Source organism: Microcebus murinus, chromosome 4 (genome assembly GCF_040939455.1).
Source record: "Microcebus murinus isolate Inina chromosome 4, M.murinus_Inina_mat1.0, whole genome shotgun sequence".
Classification (NCBI taxonomy): domain Eukaryota; kingdom Metazoa; phylum Chordata; class Mammalia; order Primates; family Cheirogaleidae; genus Microcebus; species Microcebus murinus.
The window spans coordinates 19,236,809-19,244,734 of NC_134107.1; the positions used below are offsets into that span (position 1 = coordinate 19,236,809).

At 35.9% G+C, this 7,926-nt stretch overlaps 1 pseudogene; it reads left to right on the forward strand.

Moving 5' to 3' along the window:
* Positions 1–2,629: 2,629 nt before the first annotated feature.
* LOC109730704 (olfactory receptor 4C12-like) lies at positions 2,630–5,565 on the forward strand (annotated as a pseudogene).
* The last annotated feature ends 2,361 nt before the right edge of the window (positions 5,566–7,926 follow it).

The window sequence follows — 7,926 nt, forward strand, 5'->3', positions numbered from 1 at the left end:
GTCTTGCTCTTGCTCAGGCTGGTTTTGAACTCCTTTTTGAGGTGATGAGAAACTCAGGTGGATATTTCAAGGTTAGACAGGTACAAAGTTATAATAGTATTACCTACCTTAACATTTCACATTATCTTGAGAATGAAAACACGTCTAGAGTCATTAGGAGGTGATGGAGAGCAGTGACAAGTGGAGATCTTTTTTTGTGGTAAAGGGAGGTTGCTGAGCAGTAAAGTAGAAAAAAAAAGATTTAAAGGAAAAAGTACCAGTGAATGACAACTCTTGTGAGTAAATATAGTTCTTTATGTCAGAAAATTACATTTGGCATTCATATTAAAAATGTAATTATGTGTGACAAATACTGTCTGGATCTGCCTAACGTCAAAGTAATCAATAATTCTGATGTGAGTGAAGTATGTATGTGTGCATGTGTGTTAAATAACATACAGTCACATTGGTAAACAAGAAAAAAATAAATGTTGAGAGATTAAAAAACATGCAGATAAATGATAGACAAACATGTCATCCTTTTTAATAATCCTTTGCTTTTGCATGGCATGCATAGATACAGCCTCATAGAAGGAACACTATGATTTTAATAGTCATGATCAAATGTCATCCATTTTTAGTCAATAATGATATCATAATCTTTTAAAAACTTAAATATGAACTAAAATAGCTGATATTGGCAGCTACTTACTTTATATTCATACCTACTTTGTGCCAATTACTGAGCTAGTATCCCTTTTACTCTCACAGTTACCTTTTGAGCCAATAATCTTCACTTCACAAAAAATAGTATAGAGTTTCATAGATTAAATACATTTTATAGAATTGCCTTTGCTCTTTATACCAATGGAAGGCTGGAGTTACAGCCTACTAAGTAACAGTGAACAACTTCCTTACACTAACTCTTAGTTATTTCATCTGTTAAATTAGGATAATAATTATGTCTGACTCAATGTTGATATAAAAATTGAGTATGTGTGGTGCAACCCAAGCAAATGTTGGCTGTGTTAGTTATGGCTTCTAACCATACAATTTTATCAAAAATGGCAACATTATCTTTAGGTTGTATACTCCAAAAACTTTGGAGTACTTTTTATTCTTTTCTCTTTTTATACCTTACTTCAAGGCCATCAGCAAATTCGATGGGATGGGCATGCTTAAAGCTCTGACTCAGGTGGGGCGAAAGCAATATATGTAACCTCAATATTTGTACCACCATAATATGCTGAGATAAAAAAGGAAAAAAAATGCTACGGGGTCCACTTCCACAATGCATCCACTTCCTCTACTACCGCTCTGGTCCAAACCACTATCAACTTTCAGCTGGATAGTTACAATAACATCGTAACTTGTCACCTTGCTTCTACTCTTGCTCCTCTATAGCCTGTTCTCCTTACAGAAGACACCATAATCCACTGGACAATTAAGTCGGATCATGTCATTCTGCTAACATGCAAAACCTTCCAAAGCACAAAACCTATTTGCCACTTAGAATAGTTATGGCCCTTACAATGATCTAAAGGTCTTACAAGATCTACCATCAGCCAAGCCTGGCCTGTGTCAGTCCAGCGACACTGGCATCCTCAGATCACTGGTACTAACCATGCTTCCTCCTCAGGGACTTTTCACTTTCTGTATTTCTACCTGGAACATCTTTCCTTAGATATGTTCTTGGCTTCTTCCTCAATTCCTTCAGGTCTGGTTATGTAATCCCTCTCTGGGAAGCCTTCTCTGTCTACCTTATGGAAAATGATCCCTCTCTGTGGCCTCCACATAACATTTACTCTGCTTTATTTTTATCACGGCAGGTATCACAATCGGACGTACTATATAATTCATTTTTTTAAATTTATTACCTACTGTTTCTCCCTTCTAGAACACGAAAATACAGATTTTATCTGTTTTTCTTTTTTTCACTGCTATATCTCTATTTCCTAGAGTGCCAGGTACATAGTACATAATCAATAAATATTTGGAAATGAACTTATAAATTAATTTTTAAATAAAGCTTAAAACTATATTATATTAGGTAACCCTACCCATCATCCCAGCACACACACACGTGTATACACCAGGGCCAAATGACATAATTTGTTCAACAGCTTGGATGTACCTTATTGACAAGAATACTCATATTGGCTAAGTCTAATATGAGGAGTAGAATAAGGTTAATAAGAATGTTCTTTAATAGCATATTTTGTTTCCATTCGACTTCAAAGCAAGTTTGAAAACAGATGTTTATAAGTTGATTAAATAGAAAAAAATCCCAAATACAATAAAACAGAAAAACACATGATGCAATAACCAACAGGGTGAGAATATATGGATTTTAAAATTTTTAAAGAGTTATAAAATAGCTCAAAGACAGTGAACGGCGCAAACTCCATAGAACCATATAGCCCCAAAGAGAAGGATATAGACAACACAAAGATTGAAGCTAGATAGTGAGTTTTGTATAATACTTGAATGTCTTTCACAATATTTTCTCCTGACAAAAATTAAATATATTTAGCCATTATCTATCAAAAGAAGTACAGATGATTTTAAATAAAATAAATTTATATAAGAGGAAAATATATATTATTATATATTTCCATTTACAATTGACATTTAAACAAAGCCAGGGGGTATGGGTGAGAGCCCCTGTGCAGTTAAAAATCCACAAAAGCCTTTTGACTTCCCCAAAATTTAACTACTAATAGCCTACTGTTGATGGGAAGCCTTACTTATAAACAGTTGATTAATATATATTTTGTATGCTAAACGTATTATATACTGTATTCTTAAAATAAAGTAAGCTAGAGAAAAGAAAATGTTATTAAGGAAATCAGGAGGAAGAAAATCATATTTATTTACTTATTAAGTGAAAGTGGATTACTCAGAGGTCTTCATCTTAATTGTCTTCATGTTGAGTAGGCTAAAGAGGAGAAGGAAGAGGAGAAATTGGTCAGAGGTGGCAGAAGCAGAAGAAAATCCACAAAGAAGTGGACCCACGCAGTTCAAACCCATGTTATTCAAGGATCAACTGTATTGACAGGAGAAAAATATAAATGTTCTGCATCCTTTGGAGTCCTGGCAAGAAATAGCATACTCAGAATGAAAGATTAAAGGGGGTTTAATAAAAATTACTTCTCAAGGTATGGCTAAGTGTAAAGAAAACTACTAAGGCATGATAAAGCATCCCAGAGTTACCGTGTTTCCCCCAAAATAAGACAGAGTCCTATATTTATTTTTCCTCAAGAAGACACCCTAGGTCTTATTTTCAGGGAATGTGTTATTTTTTTAATTAGGTACAACAATCTACATTTATTCAAATATAGTTAAGTCCTTGTCCTCTGGAACATCATCATAACTCTCCAAACTCTGAAATATATCCTGAAATTCTTGTGACTCTATTTCCTTTAGATCCATTGGCCCCAATCTCTCATGTCCAGCAATAGAGCCCTCATGGTGAAGATGAGAAGGGCTGCTGGTCTTCTTTACCACTCGCCAAGATAATGCTTGGGTTGTGCATAAACGCTGCGTTGCCACGCCCATCTCTAGGTCTTATTTTTGGGATATGGCTTATATTGCGCAAATGCTTAGAAATCCTGCTAGGGCTTATTTTATGGGTAGGTAGTATTTTCGGGGAAACATGGTGAAAACAGTAGGCAACCATTACCACAAGTAGGCCTGAGAGAGCAAAGGAAGAAGGTGATTACATGAATCCAAAAGAAATTGTAGCACTAAAGATCCTCCCCAAAGAGCTGTAGTCTTAATTAAAGCCACTCAAGCCACTGAGAAGCCACAGGAGGGAACCAACCAAATAAATACCCTGTCATCCTTTTCTTCCCTCCCTGATCACTAGCATTCACCTGTTGGCCAGAGGTAAGGCAGCTGGTTAAAGGTAAACTTGGAAAACAGCCACTCGACATAGAAAAAATTTAAGAGTAGATCCAAAGAAGTGAAAGGAGTACATAGAGTTTATTTTCCAAAAGTTTATTCAAGTGTTTTCTAAGATTGTGACACCCCCCCCCTTTTTGGAGTTACCTGGAAATGGGAAAACCCAGGAAATAAGGAGAGTATCCAAATTATTTGTTTACTTAATATTTATTGAATACCTTTGTGAGTCAGACACTGAACCAAGTGCTGGGCATAAAAAGGTGAACAAGACAGACACAGCCCTCTTTTCTGCAGTTTATTTAAACAGCATTTAAATAGAGCAAGGAGGGTCAATTAGAATTAATCTACATATCAACAGTGCGCAGAACCAGAACCAAGAGTGGCAAAAGAGTTTTTAAAAATATATTTAAGGAGGAGTTTTGTAACATTTCTTACTGGCTGAGAAGGAGTCAGATTTTTTACAGGTGACTTCTCTCTGCCTGGATGTCCTCCAGCGAGCGGGAATTCAGAATCCTCATTAGAAGCTGAATTAAATAGCTTCAAAGACTTATTCTCCTATCTTTTTATAAAATAGAAAAAAAAAAAAAAAAGCATGTTTCTTCTCTTCTGGCACACCATGAAAGAAAACAGCTTCTGTTATTAAAATGCCTCTGGCTTATCTGAAAACCCAAAATACATAGTGACTTTTCCATTAAGAATTTTGTTTTTACAGGTTAATTCACAGCTTCTGATTTTGGCATCAGCATTGAAATAAAATAAATGAGAATGAATGTGACTGAATTCATTCTGAAGGGACTGACACAAAATCCTCAAATGCAGAGAATTCTGGTTTTGGTGTTACTTATCATCTACATTGTCACTGTCTTGGGAAACCTGCTCATTGTGGTGACCATAATCTGTAGCCAGACTTTGAACTCCCCAATGTATTTCTTCCTGGCTTTCTTATCTTTGATAGATGCATGCTATTCCTCTTCCATAATCCCTAAAATGCTAGCCGACTTGCTCTCTGAGACAAAAACTATCTCCTTCAATGGCTGCATGACACAGCTCTTTGTTGAACATTTCTTAGGTGCTTCAGAGATTGTCCTCCTGGTAGTCATGGCCTATGACCGCTATGTGGCCATCTGTAGACCTCTGCATTATGTGACCATGATGAGCCATCGCATGTGCTGCCTCCTGGTGGGGGTGTGTTGGACAGTAGGTTTTCTCCACTCAATTGGGCAGATTTTAGTTACTTTCTGGCTCCCATTCTGTGGCCCCAACGTCATGGATCACTTCGTGTGTGACATTTTCCCCCTGATACAACTGGCCTGCACTGATACTTTCCTTGTTGGTCTCCTGGTTGCTGCCAATGGTGGGATAATCCCTTTGATCACCTTTGTGACATTGTTGATATCCTATGTGCTCATCCTGTGCTCCTTGAAGACTCACAGCTCTGTGGGGAGGAAAAAGGCCCTTTCTACCTGTGGCTCCCACATCACAGTTGTTATTTTATTCTTTGTGCCCTGTATTTTCATGTATCTGAGACCAGTAGCCACCTTTCCCATGGATAAAGCCATAGCAGTGTTTTATACTCTTGTCACTCCGATGTTAAATCCGGTCATCTACACAGTAAGAAATGCAGATGTAAAAAGTGCTATCAGAATGCTATTAAACAGGAATGTAATTTCAGGAAATAAATGATCTAACATGAAGATTGTATTTCCATCATGATCCTTTCAATTTTATATTTCAGTACTTTAAAGTCTTTTCCCCACCTTTCACTCTACTCTCCCAACACTTTTGCAAGGTAGGTACTATTACAATTATTTAATTTTACAGATGAAGAAAAGAAAATTCAAAAAAGTTAAGTAGCCAGCCCCTTGTCAGAAACTGATCTAGTGTTCAAATCTGCATGCATCTAGATACAAATCTGATGCTCTTTCAAACATATCAATGGTATCAGAAAAAAGGGAGCATTTAGATGAAAACCCTTCTTTTTGCAACAAATAAATATTTTTCTCTTCTAATTGCAGAGTTATGTAATATGTTAGCATATTTAAACAGTATTGCCTACTGGGATCTAAGATAGTGTGGAATATACTAATATTATAATTTAGAAACAAGATCTAGCCAATACTCTCTTGGAACACACTTGATATATCTTATATTTCAAAATATATTGGGTTTCTTCTACTGAGTAAAAGTTGTCAAAAATTAATTGTATTAAACCTATGTGAAATTTTTAAATGTCCTCACAGGGTTACAACTTTATAAAACTGGTACCTAATGTTCTAATTTTATAGAAAAATGGAGGATCAAAAGGTTAAATAACTATTAATAAATCATAGAACATGTACATAATCCTTGAGCCCAAATGTGCTTACTCCATAGTCTATGGTATTTTAACCATTAGAAAATACCATAGACTCTATAGTCTATGGTATTTTCAGCATTCATAGAATATCTTGAGACTAATATTTAATTATGGTTTAGTACATAAAATATTTTTGATTATATATTAGAAATGTGAAAATTGGGTTAAAAATCATTAGTGGCAATTAAGTGCAGTTATTTTACAACAGCAAATACAAGAATTTATCCATAAAATAGTTTTACTATTAAAAATATAATTGTACATTTAGTTCTTGAATCTGGTATCCTCTTTGATAAATGCTTTAGGAAATGGTTTATAAGGTATATGGAAAGAAATTGGGAATCATTACTCCATGGTAAACCAAAGGAAATATTTCTCAGCTAAACCACTTACCCTATGTTCAATATTTCTAAATTGGAATCGTGTTATTTGAGTATCATGGAGTGAGAAGAAATTTAGTTTTTATTTTTCTGGCTGAGGTCCATTTATTAGTCCTTAGTAATGACAGGTACCTGCAGTTAGGTGGCACAATTTTGATAACAGTCTGAAAGGTGAAGACAGCACCAGACTACATGTCAGAAAAACTAGGTCCTGATATTTCTAGGTGGACAAAATGAGTAATAGTCCCTCTCTTCATCTATGTGATCTGGCAGCAGGATCATGGGTTACTGAAGATCAGAGTTTAGCTGTGCAGAAAATCTTTGAATGGGTAAGACCATGATCTGAATTTCTGTTCATGGTGCATCAGCTTGGCCTGGCTCCAATGGAGCTCTGCCCCTGGGAAAACCCAATCACTGCAGGGTGATGGGAATTCTGTGGTACTGTGATGAGCTCCTTGGTCAGCAGAGACACAGCCTCAAAGGGATGTGGTTGGAATGATGTAAGTCTGCACACTGTGGAATTCTGTGCCATTTTGAAATGGCACTTTGCCTTGTTATAGCCCAGATCTGTTACCCAAAGGAGAACAACTCATTAATGATATTTCTTCTCAAAAGTGGATTGGAAACTGCTTACAAATTAAGCTCAAAATACAGCCAAATGGCAGGCACAGTCCCATGAATGATTTTGTAAACAGCTCAGCTGGTTATCTTTTTTGGCAACTTTTCCAATGGAGATGAAATTTAAGTTCCTCCTCCAACTACAAAGGTTGGTCCCTATGGAAGTCCTAGGACACTAGGCACATCAGTTTTCAATGTTTTGTTAGAATCATCAGAAACCCTAGTCCTATCAAATCACTCCCCATTGAATGGTTAGATGATTTGTTTCCTGTGCAGGTCCTGACTTACTTTGAAATTCCTGTGTGTGTCATGGAGGTGTCCTTAAGACTTTATTTGAGCATTAAACATGTCCCTGTTAATTTGAACTACTGTTTTGAAATTATTGAAATAATTATATCACCTACATACATGCAAAATTCTATTATATTTAAAATATGTCATTAATTCACTTGTTCATTTTATCTGTATACACAAATTGTGCTCCCAGGATGGAGAGACTTGAAGTATCAACAATTTCTGGCATGATTTGTTTTAATCTCTTTTGGCAAGTTGTCAGAAATTAAGTGTCTTCCTTTTGGCTTTTATCCAGGTAATTAAGATCAGCAAATGAGAGTGTGTATGTTGCAGAGATGTGATCTTCAGAAGAGGAGGAACACAAATAGCTCCTATATCTAGGATAATTTAGAGAGA